The sequence below is a fragment of the Neovison vison genome, chromosome 10, assembly GCF_020171115.1.
Source record: "Neovison vison isolate M4711 chromosome 10, ASM_NN_V1, whole genome shotgun sequence".
NCBI lineage: Eukaryota > Metazoa > Chordata > Mammalia > Carnivora > Mustelidae > Neogale > Neogale vison.
Window position 1 is genome coordinate 45,225,930 of NC_058100.1, and position 16,677 is coordinate 45,242,606.

Here is a 16,677-nt window from a genome sequence, read left to right on the forward strand (position 1 = left end):
ATCAACTTAGCCCAACCGGTGAATCCAAGGGATTCAAAGTGGGGCATTCTGATCTGTTAACCTGGTTAATAGTTATCAGTTGAGTATTTGTAATCAGGGAGGGAAAGCTCCTCCAGTGACCGATGAGTCTGAGATAGCATCCCAATTACTAGTCACCTACTACCTGTCGTGATTTTTGTACAGTGCGTCATTACATAAAAAAGATCAATGATATTCATTCTGTCTACCACGCATGATCGGAGAGACACTCTACAGTTCCACAAAAACGTCAGTTGTTTTTGTCTTACTGCTGTTATGAATAATGTAGTAGAAAGAGCTTTGAACCTGGTATTATGACCCAAGTCTTAATCAGAGCTCTGCTCATAAAATGACCAAGTCACCGTCAGTATGGTGAACAGTGACATGGGATGAGCAGTGACAACTGGTAGACACACTATTTGGGGATGCTTCCATAGTTTCTGTGACACGGTCAGAATACCCACAACTGTGTGAAATTATCACCCATGCCTTCCTGGTTCATTCTGGTGTAATCTTCATTCTTTTCCTATGTGCTGATGATACTTATAAGACTCCAAAATATGTCACACAGTTTGAAAATTACTGGTTCAACCACAGAAGTGGACAAGAACAAAAGGGGAAAATTAAGAATGCAGAAACTAAAGCCTGGATCACTAAATGAGTACATTTATCTTCAAAGAAATGGGAGGCTGTAATTGTTGAGACATTCCCGTCAACAGTGATGTTGACTCCAGGCACCAGAAAACAAATCAAAGCTGCCACACGATAGAAAAAAAAAATTTGATTTAATTCTGGACAAATAACACCAGTAGTTATGTAGGTAAAAATACCTCCACTTGAGAGCAACTACAACAGGCATGGTAATTAGCATCATATTTAACATATCAGATTATTTTTATTGTTACTTTTATTTGATTTTTCTCAGTTTTAACAATGTGTATGTATGAGTGCTCAAATAGAGATAGAAACAACAAATCTCTCTCTCTCTCTCTCTCTCTCTCTCTGTAACAGATATACCTCAGAGATATTGCAGATTTGGTTCCAGACCACTGCAATAAAGCAAATATCACAATAAAGCAAGTCAAATTTATTTTTTTGTTGCCCCAGTGCATATAAAAGTTAGGTCTGCACTACATTCTAGTCTATTCAGTGGGTAATAGTGTTACGTGAAAAAAAAACCACAATGTACATACCTTTAAAAATAGTTTATTGCTAAACCATATGAACTGTTATCTGAGCTTCGACAGCTGTAAACTTGCTGCTGGTGGACGGTCGTGCCTCAGTGTGGATGCCTGCTGACTGACTGACGGCTGCTGCAGGTCAGGCTGGCTGTGGCAATTTCTTCAAACAAGACAACAGCAGAACAAGACAACTTGCTGCACTGATGACCCTTCCCTTCATGAATGATCTCTCTGGTGCACGTGAAGCAGCTTGAGAGCATTTTGAGGAGAACTTCTTTCAGAACAGGAGTCAGTCTTCTCCAACCCTGCTGCTTTATCACCTCAGTTGACGCACTCTTCTAAATCCTTGGTTGTCATTTCAACAGTCTTCACAGCATCTTCCCCAGGAGGCGATTCATCAAGAAACCATTTTGTTTGCTCCCCCATGAAAAGCAACTCCTCATCCGCTAAAGGTTGATCACGAGAGGGCAGCAATTCAGTCCTGTCTTCAGGCTCCATTTCTGATTCTAGTTCTCTGGTGATTTCCACCACATCTGCAGTTACTTCCTCCACTGAAGTCTTGAATCCCTCAACATCAACTATGAGGGGTGGAATCAACTTCTTCCAAACTCCTGTTCATGTTGGTATTTTTCCCTCTTCCTCTGAATCATGAATGCCCTTAATAGCATCTAGAATGGGGAACCTTTCCAGAAATTTTCATCATATATATTTTTTTCTGATATTTAGTATTTTTTAAATTTTTTATCTGAGTATAGTTGACATACAGTGTTACATTGGTTTCAGATATACGACATAGTAGTTCAACCTCTCTAGATGTTATGCTATGCTCCCCACAAGTGTAGCTGCACTATTATAGTATCATTGACTATATTCCCTATACTATGGTTTTGTTCCCATGACTTATTTATTCTACAACTGGAGGCCCATTTCTCCTACTCCCCTTCAACCCTGACCTCCACCTGTCAGAATGGCTAAAATCAAAAAGACAAAAGGTAACAATTGTTAGCAAGAATATGGGGAAAAAAAGGACCCTCATGCAGTATTGGTGGGAATGTAAATTGGTGCAGACACTGACTGTGGAAAACAGTATGGAATATTCCTCTAAAACTCAAAAATAGAAATACCATATGGTCCAATAATTACAGAAGGTTTCCAATTTATTTTGCCCAGATCCATCAGAGGAATCAATAATTATGGAAACTCAAACCTTATAAAATATTTTTCTTTAGTAATAAAACCTGAAAGTCCAAATAGTTCCTTGACCCATGGGCTGCAGCAAGGATGTTGTGTGAACAGGCAGGAAAACAACCTTGATCTCATTGTCTATCTCCATCAGAGCTCTTGGGTGAGGAGGTACATTGCCAGTGGGCAGTAACATTTTAAAAGAAATCTTTTTTTTCCTGAGCCATGGGTCTCAACAGTGAGCTTAAATATTCAGTAGAACATGTTGTAAACAGATGCGCTATGGTCCAGAAGTTGTTGTTTTGTTTTATTTCCATAGTATGGACAGAGTTGGTTTAGCATCATTCTGTAAGGGCCCCAGGATTTTTAAAATGGTAAATAAGCATTGGCTTTGAGAGAAAGCACCAGCTGCTTTAGCTCCTAATGAGAGGGTCAGCCTGTCCTTTGAAGCTTTGAAGCCTGGCACTGACTTTTCCTCTTTAGCTATGAAAGCTCTAGATGGCATCTTCTTCCAAGAGAAGGCTGCTCTGTCTACCTTGGAAAACTGTTGTTTAGTATAGTCCCCATCAGGAATCCACTTAGCTAAAGGCCTTCTGGATGACTTGCTGTATCTTCCTCTCAGCACCTTCTGCCTCACCTGGCACTTACATGCTCTGGAAATGGCTTCTCGCCTTAAACCTCATGAACCAACCTTTGCTAGCTTCAGACTTTTCTCCTGAAGCTTCCTCACCTCCCTCAGCCTGCAGAGAACTGAAGAGAGCTGAGGCCTGGATGGGGCTTTGGCTTATGGGAATGTTGTAGCTGGTCTGATCTTTATTTCAGACCACTAGAATTTTGTCCATATCAGCAAGAAGGATATCCCCCTTTCTTCTCATTCAGACGTTCACTGGTGCAGCACTTTTCATTTCCTTCAAGAACTTCTCCTTCACATTCACAGCTGGGCTAACTGGCACAAGAGGCCTAGCTTTCGGTCTGTCTTAGCTTTGGACATGTCTGCCTCTGAGCTTAAGCATTTCTAGCTTTTGATTTAAGGTGAGAGACATGGGAATCTTCCTTTCACTTAAACACTTAGAGGCCATTGTAGGGTTATTAGTTGGCCTAATTTCAACACTCTTGTTTCCCAGGGGATAGGGAGGCCTGAGGGGAGACAGAGATGAGGAACAGCCAATTGTTGGAACAGTCAGAAGACACACACATTAATCAACGAAGTTCACTATCTTACATAGACGTGTTTCCAGGTGTCCCAAAACACAACAGTAACATCAAAGATCGTTGATCACAAATCACCATATCAAATATAATAATGATGAACAATTTTGAAATACTGCAGGAATTGCCTAATTGTGACACAGAGACAGGAAGTGAACAAGTGTTGTTGGAAAAATGAGGCTGATAGACCTGCTTGACACAGGGTCACTACAAACCTTCAACTGGTAAAAAATGCAGTATTTGGGCAGCAAAATGACAAACACAATGAAATATGCCTCTGTGTGTGTATACACATATACATATGCACATACGTAATATATATGGACATATTTATTTGTATTATTCAAATACAGAGAAAGATAGAGACATACAGCATAAGCTCTCTGTCTCTCTCCATTTATGTGTGTGTGTGTGCATCCAAACAAGAATTTATACAAAGGGATAGAGACAGAATGTAAGAGACAGACAAAGACAGAGTGCAGAATATTAGTTGCCTGCAAGTTGTCAATAGCCCTTCTGTCCATTAAAATAACCCAGATTTTGTTGGAGAAAGCAGTATGTCCAACTAAAAAACAATAACCACACGATATTTGCAGCGTTCCTTGCAAACCAAATGGCTACATATCTAACTGCTGACCAGCAAAAGGTAGGTATTACTGTGGCATGGAGCCTCCAGGGAAGCCCATTAAAATTAGGGCTGATCAGGTTGGAAAGCCCGTTTGCTCCTTGCCTTTCCCCTTCTGCTTCTCTGCAGCACTGATGCTTTACTTGAAAAGGATCAGCCAGCTTGGGATTCTGAAGAGACAAATCCATGCTAAGGATGGCTAAGTGGGAAGGTAGGAGGAGGCTGGGTCTCTGCTCTCATCAAGATTTGCCAAATCAGCTTAGGATTACTTGCCTTCGTACTTCTCATCTAGGAGCAAAATCAAACACCTAATTTTTTTTTAAAAGCCACTGCTTGGGGGCTTCTGTTCTCAGCAGTACAATAAAATTCCTAACTGATGCAAGAGGAACATCGATCCTTACCCTCAAGGCATTTATAGCTTTACTGAGAAAACAAGATAGGTACTCATGTTTAACCCAATTAAACAAGGACATAGACACATGTATGATCACGTGCTTTACAAAGAGTGTGTGCTGTAAATGCTACAGGGGGTTGACAAAGAGAAAGAAGGGTGTGCGTTGGAGTTCTTAAAAAATATCTTCACGTGGAAAGGACCTGAGCCAGCCCTGACTCACACAGAGATGTTGACAATTAGACGTTTGGGGAGTGGGGCCCAGGCACGAAGAACAGCAAGAACTGAAAGGCAAAGGCCAAAAAGCAAGTGTAGTTTGCTAACTAACTGGACCAGGCAGGGAGCTGCAGACTGTGGGGTAGTTGAAGATGAATTTGAGTAAGTGGGATGGGACTAGATGACAGTAGCCTTGAAAATCAGGCTGTGGAATCGGGGTTCATGGGCAGCAGGTAGCTCTTCATCATTAATTTTTCATGTCTTCTCCTGGGCCTTTGGCTACTTACGACTCCCACATTTTTGATGGCCTATAAGGTTCTACTGGACATCCCAATCGATCCCAGAGATAGCATGTCTAAAAATAGAAGTCACCATTTTCCTGCATCAAGAGATCAGTGGTGTTATCAATTATCCAGCCTCCTAGGGGTAGAAAATGTGGGGTTATCTTTAATTATACAGATAGTCAATATCCAATGCCGCCTTGTCCCATCCTTCCCACCTTCAAAATGCCTCTTGAGTTGATTTCTCTCTATCCATTTCCACCATCACCATCTGGGGTTGTCTTGTAACCCTCTCTTGCAAGAGTCCCCTAACAAATGTCCCTCCCTACAGCCTGTCCCCTGCTATAGTGATCCTATAAATAACTGCCAGAAAAATCTTCCCAAGTTACTATTCAAATCACATTACCCCACCCCCATCTCATACTTCCAAACCTAAATTCCTCTGCTGAGCTTCCAAAACTCTCATTTTATTGCTACCGAACCGATCTACCTTATTTCTCACCACACAGGAACCAAGACGCGGTGCTAGAGTCTTCTGTACCTGCTCAGAGGGCCTACTCATTCATTCCTGGCTCCCACCCACTCAAAATGTCCAGTTTTCCTATTTGGTTATCTAAACACTATCCATCCTTAAGATTCAGCAAACTAACCTCCTCCTCAAAGGTTATTCAACCAACATGGATCTCTTTTCTGGATTCCCACCTGCTTTACTTTTTATGTCACAAAACATATTATTTCTAATTGTTCATGTATTTCAGGTTTGCCAGCCAGGTAGATTATGAAGAGGGTAAGATCTGTGGAAAGTTGACGTCAACTCTTAGGGTTGAGGGACCTCCGTAATGTATCCTTAGTGTTCCCCCTGCAGAAGTCTTCAATCTCTGCCAGAGCAAATTCAATTCTATGCTCTTCAAAAGAATAGACCTTCAATAAATATCTATTCAATTAATGATTTATAAAACTTTTTTTGATACTGTGTTAGGCCAATAAACACTTGTTAATCATTTGATGACAATTACTGACCAAGGTTTGCAATGATGACACCATGAACATATGCTTTATGGAGATTAATCATTCTTGTTGTCCGTATCTATGAGTGTTGACTCTGCCAGGAGAGTTTTAGATCTACTAAGCCAATATAGTTTACATTAATCAAAAAAAAACCTAAAGTAAGTTCCATAGTTATGTAGAATTTATTCTGGTTTAATGACCACTGATTATAGTTTGGTTAATCCCCATTCATAGACAAATTTACCTTGAATTGCTGGACAATTAAATATACCATTGTTCAAAAGCCAGTAATTATTTCTAGCTGAAAATTGAAAGGTATGGAACTGAACCAGCTATATCCATCCAAAATTCCTGATGAATTCTGAAAACCCATATCCTCCTTTTTCATTTACTAGATCCCCTTGATAGTATTAGAATTTTCCCTTTTGATTCAAAGGAAACAACTCCATCAGTAGACACAAAGAGAGTACCTATTTCGAGATGAATTTGAGCAAAGAGAATTATACCCTTAAAGAAGCAATTCATTATCTTCTTATAAATAATGGACACCTTTGCTAATTTCTCAAAAACAGGAAAACTGAACACTCAATCAATAAATATATATCCTTAAAAATGTTACTAAATCAACTCCATTACTTTGTTTTAACAGGTCATATGATACATCAGAAAAAAATTCTAGATAATGTGTTTTTAAAATTTTCCTTTTATCTTGACATCACTAAATGGGAGTATTCACCATTAAGTTCTTTAATGACAATATCCTTTCCCTTACAAATGGCTTTGAAGTCTTCTACCGCCTATTGCAAGTATGTGGATACTTCCCCAGCAAGGGTGGGCAGGAAGCCAATACAAGCCACCAGGTGCCAATATTACACCTGACAAATTAAGCCACACGACTGGAAAAGGGTGGGCCCATCCTCCTGCTGGAGGTTCATTTCCTCTCATTTTCCCATGAACAGGAAGTCATTGGAATGGGGAAAAAAGCTTTCCTTAAAGACCCAGATGGTCAAAGGTCTGAGCTTGTTAACTCCTTGCTAACAAACAACTTGGAATCAAGTTCAAACTGATCGTAAGACTTTATTTACATTGACTTGTTCAGCGCTGCCGAGGGCCTGGGTGCCAGGGTGCTGTGATTTAGTTAACCCTCTGGGTGGTTCCTGGGGCAGATGGGGAGTGTCCTTGGACGTCATATAGAAAAATCACAGCTGGCAGAGGAAGCCGTTCTATCTCAGCCTTTGCACAAAACCCAAGGATCTAAAGATTGAAGGGGTCCTGACAAGATCCTTACTGCAGCCAGGGTTAGGGCCAGAGCCCTCTCTCCATGACCCAATTCAACAGGACTGATTTGAAGAGCCTAATCAGAGCTGACTGAAATTCCATAAAATACCACACTATATTAATATAATACTCAATCCAATTACACCCCTGAACTAATGACTTGTAACTGTCTTCTAAAGATCACTTATTCAGCTTGATGAGTGTTAAATAAAGCATAATAAAAGGGACGTTTTCTAGCCAAAAAGTAACCCAAAGGCTACAGATGTATACTTAGACTCATTCTAATGCTGTTCTAAGAGATAGCTACTATACAAGATAATGTGTATTTTTAATGCATAAACAATTAATTATTAACATGAATTCTACTTACACACGTTTTTAAAAAAGTAATACGAAAGTGACATGATATAATGTACAGTGTTCTACAACTTGCTTCTTTCATCTACCAACGTAATCTTGACATCTGTCCTTGACAGTCTATATGGTATATTCATTCATTTTTTTTAAAGCTTTTTATTTATTTATTTGACAGACAAAGATCACAAGTAGGCAGAGAGGCAGGCACAGAGAGAGAGGAGGAAGCAGGCTCCCTGCTGAGCAGAGATCCCAATGTAGGGCTCTATCGCAGACCCTGGGATCATGACCTGAGCTGAAGGCAGAGGCTTTAACCCACCGAGCCACCCAGGCACCCCTGTTCATTCATTTTAACTGATGTATCAAATCAGTTCCCTTAGTTTTTTGGCCGATCTGTTAGGTTAAAAAAAAAAAAAAAAAAAAAAAAGGCAGTTCATGCCCTTTTATTGTACGTTCGTTTTTACAACTAATGAGGTTGAACGTATTTTTCAGCCATTTGCAATTTCTCCTAAGGATTGCTTATTTTATTTCTTTTGCCATTTTCAAGTACATTATTTATTTTTCTCATTAACTTGGGAGCGCTCTTTAGATAATGGACAGTAACACCCTTTATTCTGTAATGTACAATTCAAGTATTTTGTCCCAATCTGTCATTTCTCTTTTAACTTTGTTTATGATTTTTTTTATGAAGTCAACTCTGTCAGGTTTTCCTTAATGGCCTCTGGATTTCCCATCTTTTTTTACAAAGAATTTCTAACCCAAGATGACTGAAAAAAAACAAAAAACAAACAAAAAAAAAAAAAAACAAAGAAAAAGAAGGTTCATTCATATTTTCTTCCAATACTTGTGTAGATTTGATTTTTATGTTCAGAGCTTTATTCCATCTGGAATTTACTTTTGTGTACGGTAGGAGTCCAGATGGCCCGCCAGTTGTCCCAATGCCATTTCTTGAGCAGTCCGCCTTCAGCCGCTGATTCAAAATGCCTCCATATTATCTGCTAAATTCTCCTACATTCTTAGGTCTGTTTCTGGACTGTGATCTTACTGATTATTTGATTTCTCCATCACCACACTTGTGCACTCACTGTGTCACAATTGCATACTGCTTACGAGGAATAGTTCCTTGTAACCTCCACGAGGGCAAGTCCTCACTCATCTTAATTTTTTTTTGCTTTGTTTTTTGTGACTGTTGTCACATATGCTGCTCTTCCAGACGAACTTTAGAGTAGACTGCTCAAGTTCCATTCCTGGGGTCGCAGTGCAAGATACATTTTTAAAAAACTGAATGAAATTTTACATCTTAAAGGCATCTGATTTAAAGCACAAAGTTTGGGGGTGCCTGGGTGGCCCAGTGTGTTAAGCCTCTTGGCTTCAGCTTGGGTGTTGATCTCAAGGTCCTGGGATAGAGCCCCAAATTAGGGAGCTCAGTGGGGAGCCTGCTTCCCCCTCTCTCTCTGCCTGCTGCTCTGCCTACTTATGATCTCTCTCTGTGTCAAATAAACAAATAAAATCTTAAAAAAAATAAAGCACAAAGTTTCATACGATAAAATACTTTACAATACTTTTAAAAATTAAACTAGCATAATGAGTAGGGTATTTTGTTATTATCCTTGTTATATTAAGACTTTCAGGGGATAAATGGAAATACATCCTTTTGACTGGCTGCTAGGGTAACCAAATGGTAGCAATTCTGTGCTAGGATATGACAGTACATGTTATGAGCACATAGGAATAATATGTGGCATAATCCCTGTCCTTGGAAATGTACAACCTAGTTAACCAGGCAGGACATTTATCCGTATACATATAAGGCATACGGATTGACACAACATACATATTGATAGAAGTTAGCATATATTAAGAATCAAATGAATTACTATAGAAAATAAACAGTTCAAAGGGAGGAGAGTTACAATAGGGAAACCCAGAGGCTCACCCTCTCTCTCTCTCTCGTCTTATGGGAGGGAACATTAAGGCCCCCTCAGGTTAAGTCATGGAGCTAAGTAGCAACAGAAAACATCAGGTCGGCTGATTCCCCTTCCAGTGACCTTCCCACTGCATCAGGCTTTTACACCCTTCTTTTGTTGACCATTTTAGAATGATCTAGAAATCCGTATAAGTGAAGCAGCAGAGTCTTTTTAGAAAACTCACATTGATAACTGTGTCAATACCCACAAACCAGTTTCCCCAAATCAGTTTAAAAGGAAAAGATTGCATTCATACAACTCTATTACAGGGATGCCTTTTGATACATGTGACATCAAATAACAGATATTAATGATGTTTCACTTTTCAACCACTGGTTTTGACATGAGAACACATAGACTGTGACTAAGTAATCAAATGCAAGGATTTTTTTTTTGGCCCCTTTAGGCACAATTCATCCCCTTGTCATATTTTAAAGCCTCAGGTAACAAACCCTAAGACCCACAGGAATCTTTACACCTGTGGAGAAGAGATTTCTAAAACTCAACATCAAATCCACTTTTGATTTTCCCTTGAGTTTGTTTCTGTCAATGTTAGGCAGGTAACACATTTCAGCTTTTAAGCCATGAAGTGATCTTTTTTTTTAGAAAAAAAATTGCATTCACAGCTTTAATCTTATATTTCCATGCGTATTGAGTTAAATGTTGTAAAACTATCAATTCTGTCAAAACCTAGCAAAGAGAAAACAGGACACCATGCAATCTTAATGTCCAAACTGACTAGTGATTATCAGAAATTAAATGTGCAGGAATTCCAAATCTTTTTTGATCTGAGATGTCTAGATAACTTTTGTTTTTCCATAATTGTATGAGGTTTCTACATAGTATTTAAGAATCAATTATATTGCAATTGATGTAATTAACTCTAATAATCCATTAAAAGTCAGTAGGAGGGCTATTCAAGTCAATAGAAAAGAAGGAGTATATTATGAAGGTATTATTAACCTATACAGAATTTTACTAGACATTTTCTTTTCTTACATAATAAATACACAGTGGTTAGGAAGGCTGTCATTATAATTTAATGTGAACAATAGCCCATCACTTCTTTTCCTATGCAACCCTTAACTAATTCCATGTACCATGCACAAGTAAAATGAAACCTTTTCTAATCAGGGTACAGTCATATCAATCATCTATTACTCCACGATTAAAGAAGAGGTCCTTACCCAGCTAAGTGAGAGAGAATTGGGTGCTTAGCAGAAGTTTCAGACCCACCTTTTCTTCTAGTTGACAAGTCTCCATTTCTGAAGGCTGTCTGCACAGTGTAACTAATCAAAGAGTAAACAGCCATCCAGAAAGTTCTGTATTCTGAACAAGTATTCTGAATGCTCCAGCAACCATCAAATCATCATTGAAGCAAGGCTACCCACCATCTAGAACTTTGGAGCCTTTGGCAACTTTTGAATTAAGTGAGATGAGACCTACTCACCCTCATGGCATTCTACATACCCACACCACTTCCTCATCATCTTGCTTGGCCCTGGCTGTGACCCTCAGAGGTATTTAAAATAGCCATCCTCAGTAGAGCTGGCCTTATCATCCCTGGGACTCTAGGTCACAGAGCAAGGCCTAGGGGCTCTGCCTGCTTCCCACCCCTTCTCCATCCCTGGCTAAATGAAGTCAGGAGAATATAATTTCATCACTGATCAACAACCAGACTGCCCTCTGGAAGGACCTTCACCTCTCACTAGGTCTCAGTTCTGCTTTTCCAATTTGATACCGACCAAAACTAACATCTACATGGAAGGACATTTCCTTATCATTCTTAGCCACTGACCCTACTATAGACTTCATTCGGAATATACAGTGTCAGCTTCACATATACATCACAGTAGCTGTCCCCAGCTGTGTGGACAGCAAGGATTACCGGGACTAACACCTTTGACACCAAGAACAGCAATGCTCACAAAGGAGCCCCCCGGGGTTGTACGTGAAAGAGGATGGTGCTTAGAATCACAAGACCTGGGATGGACACGGGCTTTGCCAAGAGCTAGAGATGTGATCCAAAGACTATCACTCCTGTCTTCTCATCTGTAAAGTGACTGGGAAGGGGATCCCTATCCGAGGGCTGTTATTACATGAGCCCCATTGCATGAGGATTGCGTGAGACCAGCATGGGAGAAACAGGCTTGTGAATCAGAAAATATCACACAAATCTGAGACTGTGCTCACAGCATGGTTCGGTCACCAAGAACTCTCGAAGCCAAGGAGAAAAGGGATAAAACAATCACCCTCAAACTTCGGTGCACATGAGCTTCATCTCGAGACGTATTTCAAAGCTCACATGCCTGTCTTCCTGGTGAATCCAATTTGAGCCATAAGCCGAGAGGCCCCAGAATAGGCAGCTGGCTGAAAATGGCTTCCCATTCATTCATCAGGTATTTCAAGCACTAGGAAGTCTTAGAGGATACAAATAATGACAAGATAGAGCTTATTGTGGAGCGACTGCAGATCTACATGCAGAAAGAAGACAACCATCCAGAAATAGATAAAATAGAAGGCTCTGTGTGGCACAGTAGAAAAGACAGCAAGTAGGTGAGACCTCTTGGAGCTTGTCCCTAGAGCCCTGACATACATAAATCTGTATTCCCTGGAAGGAAATTCTGGTTCGCTCTGGCTCCTCAAGTAAGCACGGCAGGTGCCCTGTGTCCCCTCCCCCATGAAATTACCTCCAGGCCCCAGAGTCACCGTGAGTCATTGAGTCTCGGCCAGGAATCAAGGAGAGAGTGTGGGTCCCAACCCCTCTCCTGGAAAAGCCAGGCCTCACGGTGAAGGGGCATCTCTGACTCAAAGGGTTCATCTCAGAGATGGAACAAAGAACCCTTTTCGCTCTGGAGAGCTCCTGATTTATGTGGTCCAGGCAAAGATGGAAGAAATCCACCAGAGGCATGGGCAGCCGCAGTGACTAGAATGAGACTTCCCCTCTGAAGGTTTCACTTTGAATCTCCTCCCTAAGGCCAGTCCCGGAGAGAGAATCTGGACACAGCAAAGCAGTGGCTTCAAAGTCACAGCAACTTTCTGCATGCCTGGGAGGGGATGGAGAATGTCACCTTCCTTTTTTCTGAAACTCCCAACATCACTTTGTATAGGTCACAAGAACACAAAGAGGCTTGGTCCCAGAGTCAGGAGACCTGGGTTGTCGTCCTGCCCCTGTCAGTGACGAGCTAGGCAACAACCTCCCTTTTCTTTGGCCACATCGTTTTCCAAAGAGAAAAAAAAAAAAAAAATCAGGATCCTGACGTCTACGTGAGCTACTTCACAGGGTGAACGTGGGGGCTAGATGAAAACCTTCTTTGAAAAGTAGAAAGTGCCACTGAACGGTAAGACATTAATATTAAAGGCCCCAAGGGAACTGGGCGACCTCTGAATTACCCAATTTGGTTATGAATATTGTCCCCGTCATTTGCTCAAGTTCTTACAGTTCTGAATAGTGTTCCCCCCAAATTTGTTCAAGTTCTCGCTGCTGCTCTGCTTTGAACGTGGAAGCGGGCCCTCTGATAAGTTACCACCAGAGCTTGCTTCGCACAAACAGACCCACAAGACTCGCCCGCAGGTGCTCCTGAATGCCCTCCGGCTCTCTCCAGGCCCCCAGAAGCTTGAAATGTCCCCATCCGGCCCACCCCGCTACACAGACCCAGAGGTACCCAAGAACGTCTGACCCCTGTCGCATTCATGTGACACCTTTGTTCAGTGCGGCATTCACTTGAGAGGGGAAAAAAATACCTCAGCCAGGAAATACATCTTTTACTGCTATTTCATCCTCCCCTCACGTGGTGCTGGAATATCGCTTTAAAGAACATTCTTGTGGCCTTTCCAGTTCTTTTCCTTTAGGTCTGCAAACACGAGTAACCCGTCCAAGGGGAAACTACTCCCCAGCAGAGCCGTTCTTCAAAGGGGACTTCTTCGGGCAGGAAAAGGGAATGTCTGATACCAGAGCTGAATAAACACAGTCATCAAGCCCAGTGCCAGACTGGAAAACCAGGCCCTCTGAGCAAGCAGCCGGCCACCGCACACCTCAGACACGCTCGGGCTCAGGCCCTCCCGTCCCTGTCCTTCTCGGTCCTTCTGGCTCTGTCTCTCTCTCTTTTTTCCCCTCTTGCATTCTGTCATCTTCTTCACCAAATGTCTTAATGCTCTTGGGTCTCCAAGCATTGTTTGTAGTATTATTCATTGACTGAGCTAATGGGCTCTGCAGGTTTCAAAGCCCATTTTTGAATCACAAACCATAATCACAGCTTACCTTACCTTGAGGTACCTCTAGTTCCCACCCCCACCCCCGGGGGAAAAAAAAATGACAAATTCACAGACCCAGAAAGAGAATTGTCTACTCTGGGTTTTGAAAGAGTCCAGAAACTATAAACCCATTTACAACTCAGCTTAGTGTCTCGGTCTACAGAAGTACTTCCAAATGTCTAAGCTAAATTTATACCATAATTAGTTTTTCCATGTGAAGAGCTGGTCATGAGTGAAATTCCAAACCATAGGTCATAGCAGGGCTCAGGTTTAGAAATTGTAATTTGTCTTCTCCATACTGGAAAATTATGGGGTTTTCTTCTTAAACAATTATAGCCATAAACTTATGGTTATTCAGATAATCTGGACACTAACTAGTTTTAACTACCTGTATATCCATACATACTCACATGGACAGAGACAATTTTGTGTGGATTTCATTAAACACATTATCAAATCAATTAGGTCTTCAGCCACCCAAAAAAGTTGTCAGAGGATCTCATACTGATTGGTTTCTTCTTCGTGCTTAAACTCTTCCTTAAACATCTCTTTGAAAAAGTAGTTCTTTGATGATAAATATACTTGAAAAAGGTTTATAAAAGTCTCCAGTCCCTAATTTTAAAATTAGAAGTCAATTCTTTAATTGACTTAGCTTCTATCCGTAACTGGCTTCTGGCTCACTCCTTATCGTAATTTGCGAACGTCCCATATAAAATGCCTCTCTAATTGGCTTTACAAACTTCAGATTTCCACAAAAGCAACAACAAAAAGGAGTCAAAATAGAAAAATGGTCAGTCAATACCTGGTTAGTAAGGGACTTCTGGGACCCAAAGCATTACTCCTTTTTTCCCTAGTAGTAAGCCCTTAACCTCACGCGCTCAGTTTTTTCCCACTGTCCCATCAACATTTATGCACTGGAAGTTAGTCTTCTAAAAGACTAGTTGAGCCCTACACTATATGTTTGACCAGTCTGAATGCCTTTGATTACTGCAGGGTAATCATAAAAACAACCCAATGGTCCTTGATGTCATTAATCACCACCAACAGAAAAGTCCAGAGTAGCCACGAATTGGTAAACTTATTTTCCTATTTGCCAAGAGCTGTGCAGTGTCTACTTTAGGAGAAGGAGAAAAATATTCTAATTCGGCTGCTCTGATGCCATAGGACAAGCAACACCTGGATATTTAGAACTAATCTCAACAATAAATAGATTTTTTTAATATGCTTTTTGTATAGACACCACATTCAACAGCTTGTCAAACAAAAAGCAATAAAAGTCAGTGACTATTTTTAACCAGTAGGAGTCTAAAATGCGCGTAGATTAGGTTCTGGGTTACACAATCCTTGGCGCAAACATCCCCTTAGATGGGCTGAGGGGACAAGGTGGGAGACATTCATTTCACTTACCTTTGCCCAGGTTTTATTTGTTCTGCAGATAATAAACTTTGGACTTCTTTACCCAACCAGTCATTTTGCACAAACAGTAAACTCTCTCAAACTTTCTGTTCCCATGAGACCCTTGAGAAAACAAAATGGGCAGGGGGAGGGGAAAGGCATGATTAAAATCTACTTTCTTTGGTCAACATCCTAGAATTGAGCAATTTCTTGACATCTTAAAAGGGACTGTCTGGCGTCAGGTTGAGAGTTAGTAAACTCCCTATTGATCAAATGACTAAAATCAGTAATAATGGCCGTCAGGATTCTGATGTGGCAAACTCGTTCTGAAACTATCTCCTGATCTTCCACGCAGCATCATGAAAACCTTCCCCACATTTATCCCGCATGAGCAGTACTTGCTAAACCTCTAGATCACACAGTTCTATCAGCAAAAAGATTTGAGATATATACAATTTGTGTGTTTTCCCTTATAAATTCCATGTGTATCACAGTACTCAGCGTGTCAAAAATAAACACACCCTGGGGCACCTGGCTGGCTCCATTGGTAGAACACGCAATTCCCAAACTCAGGGTCATTAGTTCAAGCCCCACATTGGGCCTTGAGCTTACTTAAAGGTAGATATATAGATCTCTCCCAAAAAAAAGCCAAAACAAAACAAAAAACCTTTACTTAAGATGAAATTTTAAAATAAAATAAACAGAAGATTTACTATCTTCCTTCTGGACCTCAAGGGATCATTTGAGATTCTCCGTGAAGTACCAATATTCTACTTCTGAACACAGTGTTTTAAGAACACAGTGACCAGGATCACCTGGGGGGTTCCATGGGTTAAGCGTCTGCCTTTGGCTCAGGTCATGGTCTCAGGGCCCCAGGATCGAGCCCCGCATCAGGCTCTCTGCTCAGCGGGGAGCCTGCTTCCCTTCCTCTCTCTCTCTGCCTGCCTCTCTGCCTACTTGTGATCTCTGTCTGTCAAATAAGTAAATAAAAATCTTTAAAAAAAACCCGACAGACACATTTAAGAACACAGTGACCTACCACTGTCCCAAACTCAATCACCACCTTGCCCTTATGAAAACCCGTTCTCAAAAAAAGATCTGCCATCAGTCATTAGCACCTTATGGGAATGAGGGCCCATCATTATATTAATGCTTCCAGCGGGATTTGCATTTTAAGCATATGCCTAACTAAAAGAAGAAAGCTTTATTTCATGTTAATGTAATATCAGGAATGTCAAAATAACATATGATAGTTGAAGGACAGAAAACTTTTCCTGGCGGCCCCCCCAGTCAAACAAGTTGGGATGTCCCTTACCTA

General features: G+C 40.9%; 1 long non-coding RNA gene across 1 annotated transcript in view; it reads right to left on the minus strand.

Annotated features, from left to right (window-relative positions):
• LOC122918134 overlaps positions 1-16,677 on the minus strand; it is a 28,767-nt gene that overhangs the window by 3,937 nt on the left and 8,153 nt on the right. The window contains exon 2 of the long non-coding RNA XR_006386561.1: positions 15,372-15,482. This is a non-coding gene — a long non-coding RNA (uncharacterized LOC122918134). The remainder of the gene's footprint in view (positions 1-15,371; positions 15,483-16,677) is intronic.